The sequence below is a fragment of the Ranitomeya variabilis genome, chromosome 1 (genome assembly GCF_051348905.1).
Source record: "Ranitomeya variabilis isolate aRanVar5 chromosome 1, aRanVar5.hap1, whole genome shotgun sequence".
NCBI classification, from domain to species: domain Eukaryota; kingdom Metazoa; phylum Chordata; class Amphibia; order Anura; family Dendrobatidae; genus Ranitomeya; species Ranitomeya variabilis.
This window is the reverse complement of record NC_135232.1, coordinates 274,597,354-274,611,245: the sequence shown is the minus strand read 5'-3', so window position 1 is coordinate 274,611,245 and position 13,892 is coordinate 274,597,354.

Here is a 13,892-nt window from a genome sequence, read left to right as displayed (position 1 = left end):
TGGCTTGCAAAGTCTGATGTAAAACCCAGTCCAAATAGTGCTAGTGTGACCTCAGCCTTAATCTCAATTTTTATATTCCACAGGAGTTATCGTTTTGTAAATGTTTGGTATTAATTTTTTTTAATCTTTTTTCACAGCACTTGGAGCTCCACTGTTGGCCCAGGTTCTGGAGCGGTCCTTCATCAGTCAGCCACGGACCCGTCCCAGCCATCCTCCAGCGCTGCAGCAAGTGGGCCTGCCACACTAACTGGAGACCAGGAAGCTGGTCCATCAGGTGATCCCCTTCCCCAGTCCTCTGCCTCTGCCCAATTTTTTTTGGGCTCCTCCCAGCAGCGGCAGAGGGCCACTGACAGGTCACTCATGCCCGAGTTTTTGCACGAGCTCGGTCTTCCACGAGGGACTCAAGGCGATGGGTGACCGACTGGATACTGCCATTATTCATATGAGTACACGTATCCAGGAGGTTACCACAGCCCTTGCCCAAGTGAAAGCCGACCTCCAGAGGCCAGCACATCATTTTTTTAATCAAATAGAACAGGGCATGTCGGAACACCTTACTCCCGATCTCCAGATTAGTGTTATGCAGGCCTGCAATGCTGCTTACGTGCAGGCTATGCAGCAGAGTCGGTATTTTCAGCAGACAGTGGGGGCATTTCCACCTGTGCCCACAGGTCTCAAAAACGCAAGGCTGCGGTGGTACTTGTATTTTCGGATCCTTGCTCCAGAACCACTAGGGAGCCGGCTCTCTTGACGCAGGTCCTTGTTGAAGCGGTGCTTTATCGATCGCCAACGTGTTTTGACTTTGCCCACTGTTGAAAAAACAAAACAATGTTTAGACAATGGTCTTTTCACCGTTGTCACACAACTGTGTGTGCAGAGAGAAAATTTCATGACTTTCTCTCATCATACACAGTTGTGTGAGCACGGCCAAAGGTCTTGGCTGCATCACACTGCATTGCGATACTTACCAAATGAAGATCGGACCCGAGTCGGGGCATTGTCCCAGCCATCCCACAACGCTGTGGCCACCTCATTCCAAAGCTGCCGGATCGTCACGTTGTTGGAGTGCAGTGGATCCCGGGTGTCCAACAACGGGACTCGCTCATGGACCAGGGAGATGAGGTGCTCATTCTCTATGAGGTCCTCATCCCGTTCTGGAACCTAAAAAAACAAAAAGGACATTAATATCGGAGACATTAACATAAGGAAGACAGAAAACAGAAGCAGAGGAATGGCATGAATATTGAAAGTAATGAAAAAAAATAGTGCTGAAGCAAAAGGGAAAGAAAGAGAGAAGTAAAAAGAAATGAAGATTCAAGAATTGTAAAGTGAGGATACAATAAACAGTCAGCCAGGTATACTTACACGCTGCCGCCGTGCCACCCGACCGTGACTCCGCTGCTCCTGCCCGGTCTCCTGCCCGGTCTCCTGCCCGGTCTCTTCCGCTGTAGAAGAAGTGCTCTGAAAAAAGGAAAATATACATTGTCATATGTGTAGATGTGACAGTGAATACTTACCAATCTGAGGAGGTGAGTACTCACTTCGCTGACATTTTCCCCTTGTGCAGGCCCAGGCGTTTGCTCCTCATCAGAAGAAGAAGACATTCTGATGCGTGCAGAAAGAAAGAAATGGCAGAAATTAGGGCATGTAGAGACAGAAAATTGAAAAGAAAGGCATTGGATAGGATATACTCACATTGTTCAGAGGCTTGTTTGCTGCTCCAAGGGGCTGTGGGGCGTCTCGTCTGCGTCTCGTCTGCAAGGCAGTCTGCTGACTAGTGACCTGCAAATGTCCACTCCCTCCCTTTATCACCTTGTATGTGGGGGGTGGCTAGACATGTTTTTCTGTATTGAAACGCATGCGTTCACGAACGCAACCAAACGCATGTACTTATAAACGCATGCGTTTACATAGATTGCAATGTGTGTTTTTTGGCGCAAACCTTACGCAATCGACCGCATACGTTTCCAGGCAGCAAATTGACGCCTCTAAAAATTACTACATAATGCATTTCCGCGCCAAGCTGCAGACGACGCATGCGTCGTCAAACGCGGCAAAATGCGAACAAACAAAAACGCATGCGTTCCTAATGTTAAATATAGGAATACACAACGCATGCGGATATTTGCGGAAGAAACGCTGCGGACACAACCGCAAATGTGAAACCGGCCTAAGTCCATGCCTCAGAGACTGCAAGCTGTTATAAAAGCCAGAGGTAGTGCAACAAAATACTAGTGATGTGTTGGAGTGTTTTTCTGTTTGTTTTTCATGATTCCATAATTTTTTCCTTAGAATTGAGTGATTCCATATTCTTTTTCCCTATGCTTGGTTAAAAAAAAGTAAGAAATACTGACTACAACATTTTTTGTTCTTGATTTCATAAAGCCATAAAGTTGCCATTTGAAATGACTTTAGTTTTGTGCCATCTCTGTGATCTGCTTTTTTCTACAAAATAAAACAACTGCATGAACATCCTCCAAGGCCGGTGATTCCATAATTTTTGCCAGAGGTTGTATTAAGGATAAAAATTTTGACAGGAGGAGCGCTTCTTTAAGCGTGCATAGGCGTAATGTACCAAACCACATAAGGAGTGCACCTGTAAACATAACGTTACAGCCACTAGGGGGCAGTATAAAACTGTTCCAATACACAGCGCTTGACTGTTTTCAGTATCTTCATATGTTAGTCTTGTTAAAGTGGCTGCATTCAACTGTTGCTTTTTTGCTGCAGCAGCAGCAAAACAAAATCAATTTTTTAATAGTATGGCAAAACCATTGCTTTATTTGTAGCAATAGCAACAAAACCATTCCACGATAACATGTGAACACAGCCAGTTATACAGTTAAAGCATGTTCCCTTGTGTCTGGAATGTAAACCTAAATAAAAGTTGTTATAAATAGTGATGAGCAAAAGTTCTCCAATAATATGTTCTAGTCCCCGCGCTTGTATGTCTCGCGGCTGTTCGACAGCTGCATCACATGCAGGAATTGCCTAACAAACAGGCAATCCCTGCATGTGTTAGGACTGTCGAACAGCCGCGAATCATGCTGCTGCGGGGACTTAAACATATTATTAGAGCACCTTCTCTCATCACTAGTTATAAACCTTCAGAATCCTACTAATTAGGCAACATTCAGCAACTGCAGTGGTGCATCGGGAGGGAAGGGGACTGGTGAGAAAAAAATGAAATGTGATCATCTTGTTATTGAGGCATATGCAGCAAATCATTCTGAAAAGTAGCATTTTCTGAATGATAGATGACTGTTACTGCACTAGTCTAGATCAGCGCTTATTGTCTGCTCCGGGACTTTTCCGTATCTCTGCATGCCTCTGATTATATCTTGAAGCCGATAGTGTAACTTTTTGCCCAAGAGACTAAATTAAAAAAAAATCTCATGAGGGCCCCCAACTATAATGGAGTTATTAATAGTATTGGTATTTGCAAATGGGCCAAAGGGCCTTTTAGGCCACCATAAGTTCCTCCCCCAGGTGCGACTACAACCCTTGCTCTCACTCAAGCTACACCTTTGCTTGAGGCACAGTGTTGTTTTGGCACACATATCATATTACAGGTATTCTTCCTGTACATGGGCATTATACAACAGCAAATATATTGCCAGATTACAGATCTAATATAACACTAATGGACTCAATCTGTACCTTAATGACACATTTTATAAGGACCCGTCTTCCTTAGCTGCCAAAAGATTTAGGCATTCTCCCTTAAAAAGATTAATTTTATAAGTCTTAAAGGGGCTGTCTGATCCAAATCGATAAGTCTGCAGTCACTCTGTGTGACTGCAGACTTATGAATCACCCCAGCACAAGCATTTTGTGCTGCAGGGATTCCCTGATTTCTGACCCAGGACCGGAGGGTATGTATGTGTTATACATACTTGTGGAAAGTGGGCGCAACCTCTCCTCCAAACACTTGTATTGAGCGAGTCTGCGCCCTCCAGTTTCCACACCCATGTCACTAGATTGGAGCGAGTGAGGCCACACCCTTAGTATGTAAGCAAGGCCACGCCCATTGGCGGGATTATGTATAAGTCATACATACCTTCCGGTACCAGGTCTGAAACCGGAGTATCCCGCAGCACACAGTGCATGCTCACAAGTCTGCAGTCACACAGTGATTTATCGATTTGGACCGGACAACCCTTTTACCTGACTTGGGACTCTCCACAAGAAGAAACTTTAACCCTTGCACCACCTGTCAGAGCCATCTCACCCAAAATAGGTTCTTCTGCTTTGCACTGAGGAGAGGCAAGCACCCTGAAACACTTCTCTGTAAATGGAGTTTCTAGTTTGTTCTCTTACCCTAAGTCATGATCAGGCCCTTTTAAAAGGGTGCTGTCATGGGTTCTGGAAAAAACAGCTACCAGTAAGGCTTCTTTCACACTTCAGTTCTTTGGCGTCAGTCACCTCCGACATAGTGACGGATTGACGGATCCGTCACAATTGTTGAGAAAACGGTTCTAACGGATCCGTTTTTTTGACGGATCCGTTACTTGGGGGTTGTCTGGGAAAAGTATCTACTTTTTGGAGCATGCGCAATTGAAAAAGCGGATTGGGGCGACGGATCCGCCGAAATGACGGTTGTGACGGATCCGTCGCCCATAGGCGGCCATTCTATGGAATGGCGGACGCGACGGATCCGTCGCGAACCGCCATTTCGGCGCAGACAAAAAACGTTATAATGTCCGTCTATGTCTAGATGACGTCCGCCAAATCTCGACGGATCCGTCTCATGGCGGATGGAACGGACGACCATCCGCCACAATCCGTCGCTAATGCATGTCTATGGGAAAATAGCGGATCCGCAAAAAAAAATGGCGGATCCGCTATTTGAGGAAAATGGCGGTTTCAAACTGACGCCAAAAGACTGAAGTGTGAAAGTGGCCTAAGTAACCTTGGTGTTTTTCCTTCACCCATGACGGCACACCTGAGAGATTTTTGGAGAATTGAATCACCTTAGGGAGGGACCACCTCTTGCAGCACCCTTCTACCAAACGTCAAGTCAGCAGAGGAGGACAGATTCAGTCTGTAGTGCTTAAAAGAAAGTAGATGGTGAGGACCAGGTAGCGGCCTTACAGATCTGATCAATTGATACCTTGCCTTCTCTGCCGAGGAGGTTGCCACAGCTCTGGTGGAGTGAGCCTTGATGCCTTCAGGAATCAGAGCACCATTCGTAGTGTAAGGCCTCTTTCACACTTCCGTCTTTCAGCATCCGTCACAATCCGTCGTTTTTTGAGAATGCAAAATTTCCAGGATCCTGCATTTTCCCATAGACTTGTATTAGCGATGGATTGTGACGGATGGCCATCCGTTTCATTCGTCTTTCACTGGATCCTGCATAAAAAAACGGTCCGTCGGGCAGAGAAAACATTCAGTGTAACGTTTTTTCTGCACGTCGGAAAATCGGTCAGCGACGCATCCTGTGCTGCCCGTAACTGGCTACAATGGTAGCCTATGGGCGCAGGATGCGTCACTGCCTGTGAAAAGCAGGAATCCAGCGACGGATCCCGTCTTTTCAAAGAAAGCATGCGTGGAAGAATTTCCCGTCAGGGAAATTCTCTCTCGCTCGCTTTCTCTTTTTACTATTGATGCTTCCTATGCAGCATCAATAGTAACAAGATAGAATGTGAAAAATAATAATAAAAAAAAAATCGCAATATTCTCACCTACCGGCGCTCCCACGCAGCATCACCGATGATCCCGGCAGGTAGCGTTACTTCCTAGTAATACATTGCGAAATCTCGCGAGAAGTCGCGGTCTCGCGAGATTTCACAATGTATTACTAGGAAGTAACGCTAGCTGCCGGGATCATCGGTGATGCTGCGTGGGAGTGCCGGTAGGTGAGAATAATGCAATTTTTTATTTTTTTCAACCTGATTTGTGTTGTGTATGCGATTTCGCAGCGGAAAACCGCTGCGAAGACGCATACACAACAGGTGCACACAGGCTCGACGGGTCCGTCAGAAAGACGAACCCAGTGCACACGTTTTCCACAATCTGCACAGGATCCGTCATTTCAACGTCTTGACGGATCCTGTGCAGATTTGGAAGACGGAAGTGTGAAAGTAGCCTTAGGTAAATGAATGACCTCCCTGATCCTTCTGGCAATGGTACCCTTGGATACCTCATACCCCTTTCTGCTACCTTGAAAGGCTACAAATAGGGACTGGTCCTTGCTCCACTGACTGGTCATGGTCGTGGACATATACTCCAACATGGACCTCCTCCCTTCTAATGTATGGAATTTTCCCCCCACTGGATTTTTAGTGCTATTACAAAAGGAGGACAAAATAATCTCTTGGCTCCTATGGAATTTAAGAACCACCTTGGGGAGATAGGCCGGGTCCGGCCTTAGAACAACTCTATCATCAGTCACCTGTGTGTAGGGGGGACATATGGACAGTGCCTGCAAGCTGATTTCAGGGCCACTAGTAAAACTGTCTTAAGTGTGAGGAACGTTGCAAATTTTTCCTGTAAGGGCTCAAATGAGTTTCTAGTTAGCGCCTCTAAAACAAGTTTCAGGTCCCATGGAGAAATCTTTGGGACTATAACCTGTCTGGACCTACTACGGGATCTTATAAACAGAGACACACATTTATTTGCTGCTACGTTGCAATTATACAAGGCAAGCAGGGCCAATACCTGTACCTTGAGAGTGTTAGTTGCTAACCCTAGATACAACCCCAATTGCAGAAACTCTAGAATGGACCCCATCCCCTAGGGCTGCCCTGAATAATCCAGAAATTTCTTCTATGTCCTACCATAGATCCTTGATGTAATCGGTTTCCTACTTTTCAACAGGGTGGAGACTAGCCCTGATGAGAACCCCTGCTGACTCAGTAATGCCCTCTCAAATTCCATGCTGCTAGATGGAAGCCCTTCACTTGAGAGTGGCAGGATCCATGGATCGGACACAGACATTAGACTAGCCTTTGAAGGGAAAACCATGGTCTCTTCGGCCAGAATGGAGCAATGAGAAACACCCTCGCCTGATCCTCCCTGATCTTCCTCACAACTGTTGGAATCAGCTATTGGAAGAAATGCATATGCCATCTTGAATCTCCAAGGAATCTGAAGAGCATCCACTGCAAATTTTCTCCATTGGGTTTAATGAACAGAAGTTCTTCGCTTTTCAGTTGTGTAAGCTGGCAAACAGATCTATCTCCGGCCGCCACCATGCCCACATTAGCTGATGTAAAATCTGGGAATATAGAGGCCATTTTCCCTGTCTCAAATTCTCGAGACTCAGGAAGTATGCCTTTTGTGTTGTCTATTCCTCTTATGTGAAGTGCCGTAAGGGACAGTAAGTGTTGCTCTGCAAACTGGAGTAGAATGTCCGCTGCTATCATTAGGGTATGGGACCTTGTTCCCCCCCCTAGTGGTTGATATAAGCCACGACTGCTCGATTTTCTGATATCACCCGGTCATGGCAACCCTGGAGAAAGGAGAGAAAGTGTCTCAAGGCCCTTTCCACAGCTCTTTCAAGTTTGATCTCTGGCCCCTCTCTAGAGGAGCCCAGATCCAGTGAACTGAGTGAGACCTTAGATGTGCCCCCCATCTGGTAATGCTTGCATCTGTCGTGGTAACGTCCCCTACTGGTCTTATCCTCTGGACCCCTGACAAGTTTTTCCTTACTGTCCACTAAGACGGGAATCCCCTATTGCAGAAGAAAGATGTATATTTCCTTTTAAATGACCTTTTAACGACCTGTGCGCAGACAGGACTTCCCACTGTAGCTGCATTAGGTTAAATTGGGCCCATCTTACTGCCGGGATACAAGAGATTTGGGATCCTAGCAAGGACATTGCTTTTCTTAGGGTATTTCTTGGCTGATCTATCGCTGACTGCGCCAGAGCCATTATCTTGGCTATTTTGTCCTGTGGTAGGAGACAGATCTGGTGCTCGGAGTCCAAAATCAGACCCTGGAAGGACTATCCTTTCTGGTTTTAGTCTCGATTTGAGGGTATTTACCATCCAGCTCAGCTCTCCTAGTACCACCGTTACCTCCCTCAGCTGTTCTGCACAGTGATCTTCTGACTATAAGGAAGTCATCCAGGTAAAGCGATGATGACGGTGTTTCGAGAACGAAGGTAGACCATAAGCTCCGATATTACTTTGGTGAATACTCTCTGAGCTATTGACAGTCCGAACGGAAGAGCTGTATATTGGTAATGCCTGACCCATCCTTGGACATACAGAGCCACCCGCAGGAATTTTTGATGGTCCTGATGGATTAGGATGTGATAATAAGCATCTTTCAAATCAGTGACCACCATGAAACAATTCTGGAATAACAGCTTTATAGCTGTGTTCACTGATTCCATCTAGAAAGAATAATTCACAATCCATGAGTTGAGCTTTCTCAGGTTGATAACAGTTCTTAGGGAACCATCTGGCTTCTTTATAAAAGAAAAAAAAAAGGGGTGGGGGAATAAAATTTCCTTCCTGTCTCTTCCATTGGGACTTCACACACAACACGCTTTTGTAAGAGTCCCATGATCTCTGCCTCCAGGGCTACTGTTCTCCTGGTTATTTCCTGAAGGGTGTTAATATGAAGGTCTGGTGAGGTGGATGGACACATACGTCTGAAATCCAGTGACTGGGGGAGATGTTCACCCAGGAGGGCTTTTTGGAAGATGTAACGGGTCCACTTAACATATACCCGGACTCCCTTCTTCTACCCTTGAACTCCCGCCTCTTCCTTTCTCCCGGAGGACGTCCCCTATTTAAACTTCCTTCAAAAGGAAGGATTCCTAGCTTCAGCAGGGAAACGAGGGAATCCCTACTTTTTGTTGCCTGCTTACTCCAAAATGTCTTCCAATTCCTGCTCAAAGAGAAACTGGCTGTCACATGTGATAGAGCAGTCTATTTTTTGAAGGCATGTCTCCCAGACACCCTTTCAGCCATAAGACCCGACTGGCTGCACTGGATAGGCTCGCCAACCTCAGTCTGCAGAGGTGTCCGCCAGAAAGGCCACTGCTCCGTGCAACAGAGGCATATTGGCTAAGATTTCATCTCTCTGGGCCTTGTTCTTAAGCTGCGCCTTCATTTGTTGCAGCCAGATCATAAAGGAGCATGCAGTACAAGTCCCAGCTATTGCCGTCTTCAGACCCCCCACATGGCTGCCTCCCAGGTGTGCCTCAGGAACCCATCAGCTTTTTTATCCAATGGGTCTCTAAGTGCGCTGGAATTCTCAAAAGGGCAGGGCCGACTTCTTGGAGGATTTCGCCACTGCCCTGTCGATTTAAGGGATTTTATCCCAACTCTCTGAGCCTTTCTCCTCAAAGGGGTATCTCTCTTCTTTGAAGATGAGGGCACGCTACCAGATCTTCTCGGCTTTTTCCACTCTATCTATGAGAGCTCATATCCTGGAATTAAGTGGAAAGGTTTGCTTCCTACAGGCCTCCAAACATTATATCCTCTAGGGATTTAGATGCTTTCTCCTCCTTCAGGCCCACTGTTGACCTGACTTCCCTGACAAACCTATCCTTATCCTTAGGCGGAAAGCAAGGTCGGCCACATATATCACTGTCCGAGGAGGACGGGGATTCACAATGGTATTCTCCAACAGACCGTGGAAAGGCCTCAGATTCTCTAACGACCTCCTGAGCTCTTTGTTCCCCTTTTTTAACAGGGTCTTTAGGGAACTTTCCACCTCAGCTCTGATCACAGACCTAAGGCTTGCGGCGAAGTCAGGGGTCTCATCCCCTATGTTTTTTTTTGGATGCAATCCGAGCAGAGACTTTTCTGCCAATGGACTGCCAGCGGGGTCCTACAAAGGGCACATTCTTTGTTCTTTTTTGCGCTAGCCTTCCTAGACCCCTAGTGATTTAACCCCTTAATGACTGACAATACGTCTTTTTATTGATCTGAGATATAAGAGAATAGCATCCCCATACAGGTGACAATCCAGCAGCTGTCGGCTGTACACTATAGCTGATAAATTGGTGCACCAGTCATGATCAGTGTTGTCGCTGTCCATATCTGTTTTAACACCTTAGATGCTGCTGTCAATAGTGACTATATTATACAAATGGTTAGCACTGCAGCCTTGCAGCGCTGGAGTCCTGGGTTCAAACCCCACCAGGACAACATCTGCAAAGAGTTTGTATGTTCTCTCCGTGTTTGCGTGGGTTTCCTCCGGGCACTCCGGTTTCCTCCCACATTCCAAAGACATACTGATAGGGTATTTAGATTGTGAGCCCCATCGTGGACCGTGATGATGATGTGTGCAAACTGTAAAGTGCTGCGGAATGTTAGCGCTATATAAAAATAGTGTGGGGGCTCCCTCTTTATCCTCATCGGCACCAAGAGATTGTGATTGTGTGGTCCTGATGTTTGCGATGGCAATTCATAACCAAATAGTGGCCTTTGAGTCTGCCGGCTACAGTAACCTATTCAGAAGTTAGCGACATTTAGATGGTAAAACACATATTTTCATTCCTGTCATGTCACTTTGCATTAATTGCTGAAGATCACCTGAAGGGTAAATAAACTACCTGACAGCAGTTTTCAATATGTTGAGGGGTGCGGTTTTTAAAGTGGTATAACTTTTGGGGGTTTAAATATATAGTGCCCCCAAAGTCACTTCAAACCTGGATAGGACCCTAAAAAAATTAATTTTGTAAATTTCCTTGATAAAATGAAAACCTACTGCCACATTTTTAAACCTCTTAAAATGCTAGCAAAATAAAATGGCTTTTTAAAAATCGTGCTGATGTAAAGCAGAAATGAGGGAAATGTTTTTAGAAACACAAAACATATCAACCTAAATTTAACACTATGCAACATGCCCGCTGCCTTGGAGTCATCCTTGATTCCGAGCTTTCATTCACCCCCCACATCCGATCACTGGCTCGCTCTTCTTAACTGCATCTCAAAAACATTTCCAGAATTCGCCCTTTTCTTACTTTCGACTCTGCAAAAACTCTTACTGTCTCACTTATTCATTCTCGTCTGGACTATTGTAACTCTCTACTAATTGGCCTACCTTTTACCAGACTCTCCCCGCTCCAATCTGTCCTGAATGCTGCTGCCAGGATCATATTCCTCGCCAACCGTTACACCGATGCCTCTACCTTGTGCCAGTCATTACACTGGCTACCCATCCAATCCAGAATCCAGTACAAAACTACTACCCTCATCCACAAAGCACTCCATGGCTCAGCACCACCCTACATCTCCTCTCTGGTCTCAGTCTACCAACCTACCCGTGCCCTCCGCTCTGCTAATGACCTCAGGTTAGCATCCTCAATAATCAGAACCTCCCACTCCCGTCTCCAAGACTTTACACGTGCGGCGCCGATTCTTTGGAATGCACTACCTAGGTTAATACAATTAATCCCCAATCCCCACAGTTTTAAGCGTGCACTAAAAACTCATTTGTTCAGATTGGCCTACCGCCTCAACGCATTAACCTAATTATCCCTGTGTGGCCTATTAATAAAAAACAACAACATAATCACATTCCTCCATCATGTTCTCATACACTTTATGCAGTTAATAGCCTCTGTGTCTGTACTGTTACATACTTAGGCAGTTAACTGGTTCATGCAGCTTTACACGAACACCCGAGCCTTACACTATGGCTGGTCCAAATAACTAAAGCAATTGTTACCATCCACCTCTTGTGTCTCCCCTTTTCCTCATAGATTGTAAGCTTGCGAGCAGCAGGGCCCTCATTCCTCCTGGTATCTGTTTTGAACTGTGATTTCTGTTATGCTGTAATGTCTGTTGTCTGTATAAGTCCCCTCTATAAGTTGTAAAGCGCTGCGGAATATGTTGGCGCTATATAAATAAAATTATTATTATTATTATTTATTATTAACACTACCATAAATTATAATGTGCCATGAAAAAAAAACAATCTCAAAATCACTGGGAATTGTCTAAGCATTCCAGAGTTAAACACATATAGTGACACTGGTCACTGGCCCTTATTAACAAAGGCTGACATTCTTGTAGATCATCCACCACCCGCTGTCATATCAAGGGTACTGGATTCGGAGGCTGATCAGGGGTACATAAGCCGCGCCCCTCCTGGATACCGAAGAGTCCTGCGATCTTCCACTCCTGCCCAGGATGGCTGCCACTTGAGCGGCTGCTCCCCTTAGTGCACCCATGCTGGTGACCAGGCACTGGTAGTGGTGACTGCTGCTGCAAAGGCAGCTGTCCTCTCAGATCCTCCACGATGGGTAGCTTTGGACATAAGCACATCTGTGGTGGCCATCCCTCATTTTATAAGGGATTCATTGCGCTTCTCCTCGGATCCGCCTCCTCCGATGCCCGAAACAATGCCCCTACACACTCCACCTCCCCGCCAGGATGCGCAAAGTCCCAACGGATCCCAACCGACTTTCTTCGCCTAGGGCCGGAATAAAAATATCTTCCACCCGCCCGGGTCTCCCCACGAGGGTTCCCGTCAGGACAGGAAACCCACCTGATACGGGGTGGGGGTGGGGGGTACCACACTTTTATTTCAGTAGGTTTCCTGTCCGGGGTGAACTGAAAAATGTAGTTTTTTCTTCACTGCCCAATGGTATAAAATTCTGTGACACACCTGCAGTGTCAATATGATCACTGCACCCCTAGTTGAATTCATTGAGAAGTGTAATTTGTAAAATGATGTCACTTATTGGAGGGTGGATTCTGCTGTTCTGGCACATCAGGGGCTCTGCCAATGTGACATAGCACCCACAAACCATAACAGTAAAATCTACACTATATGATGGCACTCCTCTACTTCTGAGCTTTGCACTATGCCTCAAAAGTAGTTTGCAAACACATATGGGGTATCGGTGTACTCAGGACAAATGGCACAACTAATTTTGGGTTAAATTTTCACGTTACCCTTGTGAAAATAAAAAAAATTGAAGCTAAACATTTTTTAGGGAAAGATTTTTTATTTTTTATTTTCTCGGCTCTATGTCATAATCAGCTGTGAAGCACCTGGGGGTTCAAAATGGTGTTCACACATCTAGATGCATTCCTTGAGGGGTCCAGTCTCCAAAATGGCATTACTTGTGGGGGGTTTCTACATCGGGAGGGCTCTCCAAACACCACATGGCAACCACTCTCAATTCCAGCCATTTTTTAGTTCAAAATGATCAAACGGTGCTCCTTCCCTTCCGAGACCCGCCATGCACCCAAACAGTAGTTTTACCCCAAATATGTTGTATCGGCGTACTTTGATCAAATTGCACAACAAGTTTTGGAGTTCATTTTCTTTTGTTACCCTTGGGAAAATAAAAAAAAGTTGGGACTAAAGTAAAATGTTATTTTTTTCCTTCCACGGTGCATTAATTCGTGTCAAGCACAAGAAGGGTTAATACATTTCTCGAATGTGGTTTTGAGCACCTTGAGGGGTGCAGTTTTTACAATGGTGATACTTTTGCTTTTTTCAGTCATATAGCCCCCCCCTCCAAAGTCACTTCAAATGTGAAAGAAAATGGTTTTGTAAATTTTGTAGTAAAGATGAGAAATTGCTGATAAACTTCTAACTCTTCTAACTTCCTAACAAAAATAAACTAGGTTTCAAAAAATGGAGATGTAAAGTAGACATGTGGTAAATGTCGTTTATTAAATATTTTGTGTGACATCTCTCTGGTTTAAGGGCTTAAGAATTAAAAGCTTGGAAGTTGCAAAAATTTCCAAATTTCTGATATTTTCACAAACTCAAGTCATAGCGAATCAATTTACCAATGTCATGAAGTACAACTGTCAATAGAAAATCTCAGAATCAGTTGAAGCGTTAACGTTATTACCACAAAGTAACACTGATGAGAATTGTAAAATTTGGCCTAGTCATGAAGGTGAAAACAGGCTGGGGGGTGAAGGGGTAAAAGGGCTACAGAGTCAAATTATTTTTTTGGTGG